The 13,528-nt window shown below is 46.8% G+C and overlaps 1 protein-coding gene across 3 annotated transcripts in view; it reads left to right on the top strand.

The window, feature by feature from the left end:
- The window catches only part of CREB3L3 (cAMP responsive element binding protein 3 like 3), a 673,320-nt gene that overhangs the window by 231,500 nt on the left and 428,292 nt on the right, over positions 1–13,528 (top strand). The window lies entirely within an intron of this gene.

Raw genomic sequence — 13,528 nt, 5'->3', positions numbered from 1 at the left:
CTGTTGAAATAATAATGGCAGACAGTTGCATCTTCTGTCTGAAAATGTACATCTTGGTTTCTGTCTTTCATTCGAATCAGTTATGAGTTTGGAGTTCTGAGGATCTTGGTTTTTAATTAATTTGTGTTTGTCTCAGTGGACATATATCTTTTTTTTAACCTATGTAATTGGAAAGGTTGCGCAGAATGACAGCCTAAATTGTGAGGGGTACAGAGGACCTTAGCATCAAGAAAAGATGAATAGACTAGAATTTACTAATCAGAAAGAAAGATATAAATGGACCAATCCAGTGTAATGTTTTATAACTGTATGGTTGTCACACAAGGCATTTCTTGCAACTGGAATAAAATAGGTTTAATCTCTGAAATGAAAAGGTAAAAGCAAAGCAAATGTTCTTCACAGTAACCAATTCTAAAATATATTTTAGATTGCCACACAAAAGGCTACTCACATTTTAAAGGCTACTTACATTTATATAAAAAAAAAATGTTGATCCAGTTACATAATTGCCTTTAGGAATCATGATCGAATTTTCTCATGTTAAAAAAATATGACCACTTTTTATGAGGGTTATTTGTTTATGTCTGGATTCATTTAGGTCAAGGCTTCTAAGTACTTATAAATGTATAGCTGAACCTACAGTGCATATAAAAAGCATAGACCACCTTTCAATTTTCCATTACTTATGGTCATAGAACAATGAGCCAAAATGCAAAAATTTGAATATCATCAAAAAGTTAATTTATTTCAGTAATTCAGTTCAAAAAGTGAAACTCATATATTATATAGATTCATTACATGAATGATAAATGATATATTTCAAGCATTTCTTTCTTTTAGTTTGATGATTATGGCTTACAGTTAGTGAAAACCCCAAATTCAGTATCTCAGAAAATTAGAATATTACATAAGACCAATTTAAAAGGATTTTTATAACAGAAATGTTGGCTTACTGAAAAATATGTCCATGTAGAGTATAGTATGTTTGGGTCTCCTTTTGCATGAATTACTGCATCAATGCAGTGTGGCATGGAGGCGATTAGCCTGTAGCACTGCTGAGATGTTATGGAAGCCCAGGTTGCTTTGATAGCGGCCTTAAGCTTGTCTGCATTGTTGGGTCTGGTGTCTCTTATCTTCCTCTTGACAATACCCCACAGATCCTCTATGGGGTTTAGGTCAGGTGAGTTTGCTGGCCAATCAAAAACAGTGATACCATGATCATTGAACCAGGTATTGGTACTTTTGGCAGTGTGGGCAGGTCCTGCTGGAAAATGAAATCAGCATTTCCATAAAGCTGGTCAGCAGAGGGAAGCATTAAGTGCTCTAGAATTTCCTGGTAGAGGGCTGTGCTGACTTTGGACTTGATAAAACACAGTGGACCAACACCAGCAAATGACATGGCTTCCCAAATCATCACCGACTATAGAAACTTCACACTGGACCTCATGCAACTTAGATTCTATGCCTCTCCACTCTTCCTCCAGACTCTGGGACCTTGATTTCCAAATCAAATGCAAAATTTCTTTTCACCTGAAAAGAGGACTTTGGACTACTGAGCAACAGTCCAGTCGTTTTTCTCCTTAGCCCAGGTAAGACGCTGCTGACATCTCTGGTCCAGGGGAGGCTTGACACAAGGAATGTGACAGTTGTAGCCCATGCCCTGGATACGTCTGTGTGTGGTGGCACTTGAAGCACTGACACCATTCCATTCCTTGTGAATCTCCCCCAAATTCATAAATGGCCTTTGCTTCACAATCCTCTCAAGGCTGCGGTTATCCTTGTTGCTTGTGCATCTTTTTCTACCACACTTTTTCCTTCCACTCAACTTTCCATTAATATGCTTGGATACAGCACTCTGTGAACAGCCAGCTTCTTTAGCAATTTTTGTGACTTACCCTCCTTGTGGAGGGTGTCAATGCCTGTCTTCTGGACAACTGTCAAGTCAGCAGTTTTCCCCATGATTGTGTAACCTACTGAACTAGACTGAGAGACCATTTAAAGGCTCAGGAAAAGTGTCACCCTCCTACTCGGAAGATTCCTTACAAGACTATCTTAGGGATATTGAACTGCCCACTTTGTCTGATGTTGCCAAGAAACAGTTAGATGCCCCCCCTTACTTTGGAGGAGCTTCAAATGGTGACCGGAATGTCTTCCTTTGTCCATGACCAAGGCCAATATAGTCCTGGTATGAAAACTAGGGATGAGCCGAACACCCCCCTGTTCGGTTCGCACCAGAACTTGCGAACAGGCAAAAAATTAGTTTGAACACACGAACACTGTTAAAGTCTATGGGACACGAACATGAATAATCAAAGGTGCTAATTTTAAAGGCTTATATGCAAGTTATTGTCATAAAAAGTGTTTGGGGACCTGGGTCCTGCCCCAGGGGACAAGGATCAATGCAAAAAAAAGTTTTAAAAACGGCCATTTTTTCGGGAACAGTGATTTTAATAATGCTTAAAGTGAAACAATAAAAGTGTATTATCCCTTTAAATTTCGTACCTGGGGGTGTCTATAGTATGCCTGTAAAGGGGCGCATGTTTCCCGTGTTTAGAACAGTCTGACAGCAAAATTACATTTCAAAGGAAAAAAAGTCATTTAAAACTACTCGCGGCTATTAATGAATTGCCGGTCCGACAATACACATAAAGTTCATTGATAAAAACGGCATGGGAATTCCCCACAGGGGAATTAAAAAAAAAAAAAAAAAAAGGCGTGGGGTCCCCCCAAAAATCCATACCAGACCCTTATCCGCGCACGCAACCTGGCAGGCCGCAGGAAAAGAGGGGGGGGACAAGAGAGTGCCCCCCCTTCTGAACTGTACCAGGCCACATGCCCTCAACATTGGGAGGGTGCTTTGGGGTAGCCCCCCAAAACACCTTGTCCCCATGTTGATGGGGACAAGGGCTTCATCTCCACAACCCTTGCCCGGTGGTTGTGGGGGTCTGCAGGCGGGGGGCGTATCAGAATCTGGAAGCCCCCTTTAACAAGGGGACCCCCAGATCCCAGCCCTCCCCCCCTGTGTGAAATGGTAAGGGGGTACAAAAGTACCCCTACCATTTCACAAAAAAACTGTCAAAAATGTTAAAAATGACAAGAGACAGTTTTTAAAAATTCCTTTATTTAAATGCTTCTTCTTTCTTCTATCTTCTATCTTCTATCTTCCTTCGGTTTCTTCCTCCATCTTCTTCTTCTTCTGGTTCTTCTGGTTCTTCCTCCGGTGTTCTCGTCCGGCATCTCCTCTGTGGCGTCTTCTTATCTTCTTCTCCTTGGACCGCTCCGCATCCATGATGGCATGGAGGGAGGCTCCCGCTGTGTGACGCTTCTCTCTTCATCTTTTTCTTCATCTTTTCCTCTTCATCTTCTTCTCTTCATCTTCCTGTCTTCATCTTCTTTTCGGGCCACATGGGGGGTGGGGCCACCTGTGGCATTCCCTGTGATGTCAGAGGGGGGCAGGGTCACCCGTTACGTAACCCCGCCCCCTTCTGACATCACGGGGAATGCCACAGGGAAGTCCCCGTCAAGTCCCTGTGCGTCAGAGGGGGGTGGAGTCACCGGGTGGCCCCGCCCCCCATTATTTAAGAACCGTCAGAAGAGGAGAAGCATCACACAGCGGGAGCCTCCCTCCATGCCATCATGGATGCGGAGCGGCCCAAGGAGAAGAAGATAAGAAGACGCCGCGAAGGAGATGCCGGATGAGAACACCGGAGGAAGAACCAGAAGAACCAGAAGAAGAAGAAGATGGAGGAAGAAACCGAAGGAAGATAGAAGAAAGAAGATAGAAGATAGAAGAAAGAAGAAGCATTTAAATAAAGGTATTGTCAAAAACTGTCTCTTGTTTTTTTAACATTTTTGACAGTTTTTTTGTGAAATGGTAGGGGTACTTTTGTACCCCCTTACCATTTCACACAGGGGGGAGGGCCAGGATCTGGGGGTCCCCTTGTTAAAGGGGGCTTCCAGATTCCGATAAGCCCCCCCCGCCCGCAGACCCCAACAACCACCGGGCAAGGATTGTGGGGATGAGGCCCTTGTCCCCATCAACATGGGGACAAGGTGTTTTGGGGGGCTACCCCAAAGCAATCTCCCAATGTTGAGGGCATGTGGCCTGGTACGGTTCAGGAGGGGGGGCGCTCTCTCGTCCCCCCCTCTTTTCCTGCGGCCTGCCAGGTTGCGTGCTCAGATAAGGGTCTGGTATGGATTTTTGGGGGGACCCCACGCCATTTTTTTTTTAAATTTTGGCGCGGGGTTCCCCTTAAAATCCATACCAGACCTGAAGGGTCTGGTATGGATTTTAAGGGGGGACCCCATGCCATTTTTTAAAATTTTGGCCGGGGTTCCCCTTAATATCCATACCAGACCTGAAGGGCCTGGTATGGAATTTAGGGGGACCCCCACGTCATTTTTTTTTTACATTTTGGTGTGGGGAATTCCCATGCCCTTTTAATCAATGAACTTTTATGTGTATCGTCAGACCGTCAATTCATTAATAGCCGCGAGTAGTTTTAAATGACTTTTTTTCCTTTGAAATGTCATTTTGCTGTCAGACTGTTCTAAACACGGGAAACATGCGCCCCTTTACATGCATACTATAGACACCCCCCAGGTATGAAATTTAAAGGGATATTACACTTTTATTGTTTCACTTTAAGCATTATTAAAATCACTGCTCCCGAAAAAACGGCCGTTTTTAAAACTTTTTTTTGCATTGATCCATGTCCCCTGGGGCAGGACCCAGGTCCCCAAACACTTTTTATGACAATACCATGCATATAAGCCTTTAAAATTAGCACTTTTGATTTCTCCCATAGCCTTTTAAAGGGTGTTCCACGGCATTCGAATTTGCCGTGAACACCCCAAATTGTTCGCTGTTCGGCGAACTGGCGAACAGCCGATGTTCGAGTCGAACATGAGTTCGACTCGAACTTGAAGCTCATCCCTAATGAAAACCAAGCAAATACTCTTTGGATCCTGGCTCATATAGACCTACCGTGGGGATGGAAAGTATTCAGACCCCCTTACATTTTTCACTCTTTGTTATATTGCAGCCATTTGCTAAAATTTTTTAAGTTCATTTTTTTCCTCATTAATGTACACACAGCACCCCATATTGACAGAAAAACACAGAATTGTTGACATTTTTGCAGATTTATTAAAAAAGAAAACCTGAAATATCACATGGTCCTAAGTATTCAGACCCTTTGCTGTGACACTCTTATATTTAACTCAGGTGCTGTCCATTTCTTCTGATTATCCTTGAGATGATTCTACACCTTCATTTGAGTCCAGCTGTGTTTGATTATACTGATTGGACTTGATTAGGAAAGCCACACACCTGTCTATATAAGACCTTACAGCTCACAGTGCATGTCAGAGCAAATGAGAATCATGAGGTCAAAGGAACTGCCTGAAGAGCTCAGAGACAGAATTGTGGCAAGGCACAGATCTGGCCAAGGTTACAAAAACATTTCTGCTGCACTTAAGATTCCTAAGAGCACAGTGGCCTCCATAATCCTTAAATGGAAGATGTTTGGGACGACCAGAACCCTTTCTAGAGCTGGCCGTCCAGCCAAACTGAGTTATCCGGGGAGAAGAGCCTTGGTGAGAGAGGTACAGAAGAACCCAAAGATCACTGTGGCTGAGCTCCAAAGATGCAGTCAGAAGATGGAAGAAGGTTGTAGAAAGTCAACCATCACTGCAGCCCTCCACCAGTCGGGGCTTTATGGCACAGTGGCCTGACGGAAGCCTCTCCTCAGTGCAAGATACATGAAAGCCCGCATGGAGTTTGCTAAAAATCAACTGAAGGACTCCAAGATGGTGAGAAATAAGATTCTCTGGTCTGATGAGACCAAGATAGAACTTTTTGGCTTTAATTCTAAGTGGTATGTGTGGAGAAAACCAGGCACTGCTCATCACCTGTCCAATACAGTCCCAACAGTGAAGCATGGTGGTGGCGGCATCATGCTGTGGGGGTGTTTTTTAGCTGCAGGGACAGGAAGACTGGTTGCAATCGAGGAAAAGATAAATGCGGCCATGTACAGGGATATCCTGGATGAAAACCTTCTCCAGAGTGCTCAGGACCTCAGACTGAGCCAAAGGTTTACCTTCAAACAAGACAATGACCCTAAGCACACAGCTAAAATAACGAAGGAGTGGCTTCACAACAACCTCGTGACTGTTCTTGAATGGCCCAGTCAGAGCCCTGACTTAAACCCAATTGAGCATCTCTGGAGAGACCTAAAAATGGTTGTCCACCAACGTTTACCATCCAACCTGACAGAACTGAAGAGGATCTGCAAGGAGGAATGGCAGAGGATCCCCAAATCCAGGTGTGAAAAACTTGTTGCATCTTTCCCTAAAAGACTCATGGCTGTATTAGATCAAAAGGATGCTTCTACTAAATACTGAGCAAAGGGTCTGAATACTTAGGACCATGTGATATTTCAGTTTTTCTTTTTTAATAAATCTGCAAAAATGTCAACAATTCTGTGTTTTTCTGTCAATATGGGGTGCTGTGTGTACATTAATGAGGGAAAAAATGAACTTAAATTATTTTAGCAAATATAATATAACAAAGAGTGAAAAATTTAAGGGGGTCTGAATACTTTCCGTCCCCACTGTATATCCCTTTTACAGAATGATGTAAAAATAATTCTTGTGTTACCTCTTTTTCCTAACCGCATCAAATCATTAGGAAAATCATAGGTAAGCATTGACATAAATTAGAGAACGATGGAGTTTTGGGTCGCATGTTACCCTGGGTTCCCGCTTTAAAAGATCGCATTGCCCCCAATAATCTTCACCCCCATTGCAGACAAAACTTTTTACACAGTTTGGTGGGTTACTCTCATTGCACGCAGTACAGATCTGGCTGAATCATGGCACTGCAGGGTGTGCAGTCGGGCGTCTTTTCCCTGATCACAGCATCAGCAGGAGCCTGCTTCTGGTTCTTCCTGCCATTCCTTTGAGCCTGGTATCGTCTGGATTGGTAAATGGGCAGACCCCCCCCCCCTTTACACGCCAAGAGACACTGCATGCAGACATCTCTACTTTGTTTCTCTCGCTAAAGCTGGAATAAGGAGATACTTTACATTTGCAATTACAACATTGGATGCCACAATCCAGGAACTATACTGGGCCCTTGTTTAAGCTAGCTGAAGACACAGAACATCTGCAACACAAGGACTCCTCTGCTCCCCCCCCCCCCCATCCCAACTTGAGGGACGTTGGATACTATACCTGTCCATATTATTAAGGAACTCTTGAAAAAGTAACCCCTATGTATACTGTCTTATATTTTACCACTAATAGCCATAACTTTTGACCCATATTGTAGCCCCTTATTATTGCTACTAAAAATAGTCTGACACCAAAGGTTGGGATAAAACTGGCCATTTACGGCCCCTTTATTAAATAAAATAATTAACAGTATAAACCAAAACAAAGCATAAACTTTTTGGTTGCTGATCCTTGGAGGCACTATCTATCCAACTCTTTACCTTATATCTGCTTGACCATTTATGGTCCCTGTCGCTTTCCGACCAGGACGAACCACCTTCAGTAGATAACAATAAACTCCCAGTTAACCACGTAACTGCCATTCACCGGGAACCCATACCTCAGATGTGTCCCAAACCTTTAATTCAATCATTTTACATCCAAATGCCTCCAAAGACACAAACACCTTCCTAAGAGAAAAGAAAATACAAAAAGAAAACAACAAACACAGAAAAACAAACCAACATTATCAATTCCCCATGCAACCAATCTCACATAATTAGGGCGGACAGGAGCTTTTCCTATACTCATGTGCTGACCTGATGTCTGTGCCTCTGACCTCCTCTCTGCACTGCTTCCCCCTCACACCACTCTGACCAATCACCTATGAGCTCAAGTTAACTTCAGGAAATAATTTAACCCTCACTGGCCCAGCCTACAGGGTCCCATTTCATGTAGCCCTGCGCTTATTTCTTCTTTTCTTTTGCTGTGGGCTTTTCTTGAAAAGGTAAACCCTATGTATACTGTCTTATATTTTACCACTAATACCCATAACTTTTGACCCATATTGTAGCCCCTTATTATTGCTACTAAAAATAGTCTGACACCAAAGGTTGGGATAAAACTGTCCGTTTACGGCTCCTTTATTAAATAAAATAATTAACAGTATCAACCAAAACAAAGCATAGATTTTTGGTTGCTGATCCTTGGAGGCACTATGTATCCAACTCTTTACCTTATATCTGCTTAACCATTTATGGTCCCTGTCGCTTTGCATCCGACTCGGGGACGAACCACCTTCAGCAGATAACCATAAACTCCCAGTTAACCACGTAACTGGCATTCACCGGGGACCCATACCTCAGATGTGTCCCAAAGCTTTAATTGCCTCCAAAGACCCAACCGCCACAACGCAAAGTGTGAAGCCTCACACCTTTGTGCCCCGGCCAACAACGAACTGCTCACTGTGTTCCCTCCTGTAAACCTAAGGACCACAGATCCGTACCCACCTCATTAAGATGAACTCCATCCCCACAGAGATATCTCCATGTCTCAAACTCAAGCTCCTTATGCCTGACCACAAGACCCTCATTCCTGGCAATGAACCTCCCAACCTCTTTATTGGCCTTAACTTGTGCCCTGTTAATCTTAGCCACCGAACGGCAAGACGCCAGGTGGTGTGGGCCACCATCTCTGACCATACCACTATGTGTGGGAAAGCTGCTTGCAGTCGCAGCACATCAAATTTTATGTCCCTTATCAGGTGCCTAGTGGATCTAACCCCCAGGTCACTGTCCCATCTGGAGATCCTGTTAACTTCCGGCACAACCCTGCTCCATAACATTCCCAGAATTCCAATCCACCAGATGCTGATTTCTGCTTGTGGGAAACCCAATTGTCGGCCATTAGGCCTGACATCAGCCCTCTTTGCCCCCCAATGAACAAAAGAATGGCCCAGGATCCAAACAAGGCGAGTATGATCTGAAAGAAAAAAGTGAAACAGCACACGCACCCATCACCATCTTACCACCGCTACTACTACACAGATCATGGAAATAAACACAAAACAAAAAAGGGGACATATAACCCCCACCTTCCCTTTTTTTCTGTTTTTTTTTTTTAAACCAACCAACCCATATTAAATCAATTGGGGGTGAACGAAATTTTGAATCTGTCAGATTCCCACCTACCAATACGCTTAACTACCGCGCTGTCAAGACCCCACCGGGCAGCCTCAGTGGCTGCCCCAATCCTAAACGAATGTGATGAAAAATTACTGGCCTCGACAACGGCAGCCGAAAGGCAGCGATGCAGTATCTAAATAAATTGAAACTTAGATAAAGCCAAACCATCAGAATGGATCAGAAAAGAACCAGCCACTGCTGGGCGAAGCCGTAAGTAAGCCATCACCATCTTCACAGGGCATGTGAAGGAACCCTGTATTTGGCGCAACTCAATGTGAGCCCTCCTGCTGGCTTGATCCGTCTTTGAACGGCAGATGAAAAGCCTGACCACCGAGTCGTCGCAGCGAACATCGTCCGCCAACAAGCCCCCTGTGCCACCTTGGAAGGGCTGACCAGTTCCCCCACCCTGAGGGCTCCATAAAATGCCAACGCAAATGAATAGTACCGTCTCAAACTCCGATGAACAAACTGTAGCTGTCTGTAGAAACAAAGCATGCAAAATATCAAAAGTGATAGGCCAGCGGCCGTCCGGCCGCCGAGCGCCCCTTCTATAACCTCTCAATGCCTGTTTTACCAAAAAGCCCTTGGTAAAATCAGGCATGCCTAGCATTTTGAACCAGAAAACCATGCCAGCCAATTTTCTTTGCATGGCTGAAATGGATATCCCTTCTGCAAAACACTTGCATATAAAGTATATAAGTAACTGGCTTGTCTCCCCACTATCACCCCCACAGCCTGACTGCCGAGTTAAAGCCTCCCAGTCCTTCCAGACCTTAGAATAAAACAACCATGTTGACTCACTCAAGGAGTTTTGAATCAGACCGGAGGCGATTCCAACGCAACCCGCCATAGATAAGGAGGACAATGGGTTTCATGCTGCTCCGCACCCGGCGCCAACTCCCGGAACATGTCCAACTGAAAACGGGAAAGAGCGTCAGCCACCGTATTCTCCACTCCAGGAATATGCACAGCATATAAGAAAACGTTTTGCCGTAAACAACACAAAACCAAGTACTGCAAAAAACGTATGACCGGAGGGGAGGATCCTGACAGCGAGGTATCGAGTTAAGAACCTGCACTACCCCCAGGTTGTCACAATGCAGCCGTACCTTAATGTTGCATAGGACTTCCCCCCAAAGCGCAAAGGCAACCAAAACCGGAAAAAGTTCCAGCAGCACCAAATTCTTTAAGTTTCCCGCCTAATACCATTCTTTAAGCCAGCGCTCCGCATTCCACCGACCCCCCCAAAAATGCCCCATACCCGGTAGAACCAGCCGCATACGTAAAGAGTTCCAAATCATAGTTGCTGACCGGCCCCTCCATCCAGATGGACCACCCATTGAACTCATCCAGAAATGCCCGCCAAACCTGCAGGTCATCCCTATGCTCCCTATTCAGTCTGATAAAATGCCTGGATGAAGTGACCCCAGCCGTGGCGGCCAACAGCCGTCTACAAACAACTCTGCCCATGGGCATAACACGGCATGCAAAATTGAGCTTGCCGAGTAAAGACTGTAGGTCCCGCAGTTGAATCTTGCGTTTCCCTGCGACTAAGCGAACCTCTTCCTGTAAGGCATGCAACTTATCGTCAGGCAGACAACATTCCATAGCCCTAGAATCAATCTCAATCCCCAGGAATTTGATCACCTCTGCGGGGCCTACCGCCAGCAGTACTCCAGAATCTGGGGGGCCTACGCAGAGAAAGTCATCCAGGTAATGAATGACAGAATTGACACCCACCACTACCCACTCCAAGAAGGAACTAAAAGACTCAAAGAATGCACAGGAGATGGAACAATCCATAAACAGGCAGAGATCCACGTAACAGGCCCCCAACCATTTACATCCCAGGAGATGAAAACTGCGTGGGTGAACGGAGAGTAAGCGAAAAGGCCGCTTCTATATCCGTAAGGGCCCCCCTTACAATATTGCTGAACCCAACACACAGCAGCATCGAACAAAGTATACGATACTGCACATGCCTCGGGGGTGATGGCATCGTTAACAGAACCACCCTTTGGAAACAATAGGTGGTGTATCAAACGGAACTTATTGGGCTCCTTCTTTGGAACTACACCCAATGGTGACACCAGTAAATTCTCCAAAGGGCGGAGCGAAAAGGGGCCTCCAATGCGGCCCAAGGACACTTCCTTAGCAAGCTTCTCAGAAACCACTTCAGAGTGTTTCTTAGCAGATCTCAGGTTGTCCGATACAGGGAGAATCTGCATAAGGGAGCACGGAATAACAAAACCCTCCTTGAAACCCTCTCTTAGTAACCGAGCTGCCTGCCAGTCCGGATATTTATTTAGAAAGGGAGACATCCTGTCCACCCTCACCGGTGTCCGGCCTCCTACCTGCAGTATCACCGGTATGGGATTTCCCGGCCTTAAAACAGCTGGACAAGGGGTGAGCCCCTCCGCAGTGTGAGCATTCATGTTTGTAACGACAGTTGGCGCCAAACCTACTAGAACCCTCGTTGAATTGCCAGAACTGACCCCGCTTTTTTTGCGGCCGGCTGTCCAGGGGTGTTTGGGCTCCCGGCCCTCGCTTGAAAAAACGCTGCACAGGCTCATGGAGAGAACATTAGTTTCATCCACAAACTGATGTCCTTATGGTCCCAACACAGGGAAGGGCGTATTGCTTTGCGCTGACGGAATTGTTCGTCATATCGCAGTCAAGCCACACCACCGTACACCCTCTGGGCCTCGCCAATGGAGTCCAGATAGCAAAACAATGGCGAGCAATTCTCCGGTGCTTTTTGCCAATGACACTAGCCAAAATGGCGAATGCCTGCAACCAATTACTAAACGTTCGCAGAATCAACCGATACCACTGCTTCTCCTCGTCTTCCTTTTTTGATTCCTCCGGCTTAACCCTGTCCAGGTTAAACTTTTCCAGGGGAAGCAACGTGAAGATCTCCACATACTCCCCTTTCCAGATCTTTTCCCTGACCTCGGCTTTGAGATGAGCCCCCAGGGGGCCTTCAAAGCAGACGTACACTTCGCACTTGGTCGAATCGGCCATCCGCACCAGCTCAGTATTCTTATTAACCTCCTTTTGCGGGAAGGGGTGCTCGACTCCTGAACCACCAAATCCCCCCGTGACACCACCGCTTCTAACCCCTGCCCCGTCCCCCGACCCACTACTGATGGGGCCCCTGCCTGACCCGCATTCAAAACCCAGGCCGACACCGGTGGAGATTGCACTGATGCGCCTGCATCAAAACGTTGCACCAATGACTGTAGCCCCACCAATAGGTCCTGCACGACCGTGGCTTCTCCAGACATGACTGACCCCATGCCTGATGACGAGGGGGGGGCGAGAGACCCCACTCCCTGATGCTGAAGGGACATGTTCCCCCGGAGCCCTCCCACCTCTGGACCCAGACACAGGGACAGGAGAAGACTGAAAAGAAGCATCAACATTAAGCATGGACTTACTGGGCCGACCAGGACGTGGTCCCACAGCCGTCAATTCAGAATCCACGGCAGCCGACCTCCTCCTCGCTGGACAGCTCACCTTCCGAGCAGGATGACTCTTGGAGACTGCCTGGAGATTGCACTGGCAAGGAATTGCCGGCCGCCAAAGGCCCTGGCAGCTCATCCTCTGTTCTGCGCCTTTGGCCTGCAGGACTGCTGGTCCCGGCCGTGGCGGTGTGTGACCTCTGGGAAGGGCTTTGCTTCTCCTCCCTTCCACTGTGGCCCTTGGATCCCGGCTGGATCTGGGGTGCATGGGTGACACCGGCCGCCCTGGTGGATGAGCCCAGTCCTGTGCGGCTCTTCCCCCACTGAGCTGCCTGGTGAAACATCCACCAGGGATGGTGCCGCACTCCTCCTGGTCTGTGCACGGAAGGATGGCCGGCGGTGGGGATGTGCTGCTTTGCCGTCCCGTCTGGCGAGGTGTCCTCCTGACACCGTCCCCGGCTCCCGCCAATGGCGGCAGAGCCGGCGGTGTCTGAGGGTGATAGCCCAACACCCCTGAGCCACGCTGAGTCGGAGGGGACCCGGATGGGCTGTAGTGCTCTGGCGGGCATGCCTGCCAAGCATGCTGCATCTGCGACCTGCTGGGGACCGCAGCGGCCGTCCCCTGCATGGCTGTGAGCTGGCTCTGCAGCCATGCCGTGCCCATAGTCTCTGCCATTACCCTGAGTTGCTCAGCCATCCTGCCAGCTTCAGCCATCGATCTGCAGAGGAGAGCAGGGGCAGACACATCAGCACACTAGCTTTTCCTATCCTCCTGTGCTGACCGGATGTCTGCACCTCTGACCTCCTCTCTGCACTGCCTCCCCCTCACACCTCTCTGACCAATCACCTGTGAGCTCAAGTTAACTTCAAGAAATAATTTAACCC

Source organism: Aquarana catesbeiana, linkage group LG01 (assembly GCF_042186555.1).
Source record: "Aquarana catesbeiana isolate 2022-GZ linkage group LG01, ASM4218655v1, whole genome shotgun sequence".
Taxonomy (NCBI): Eukaryota; Metazoa; Chordata; class Amphibia; order Anura; family Ranidae; genus Aquarana; species Aquarana catesbeiana.
This window is presented reverse-complemented; position numbering and strand designations above follow the sequence as displayed.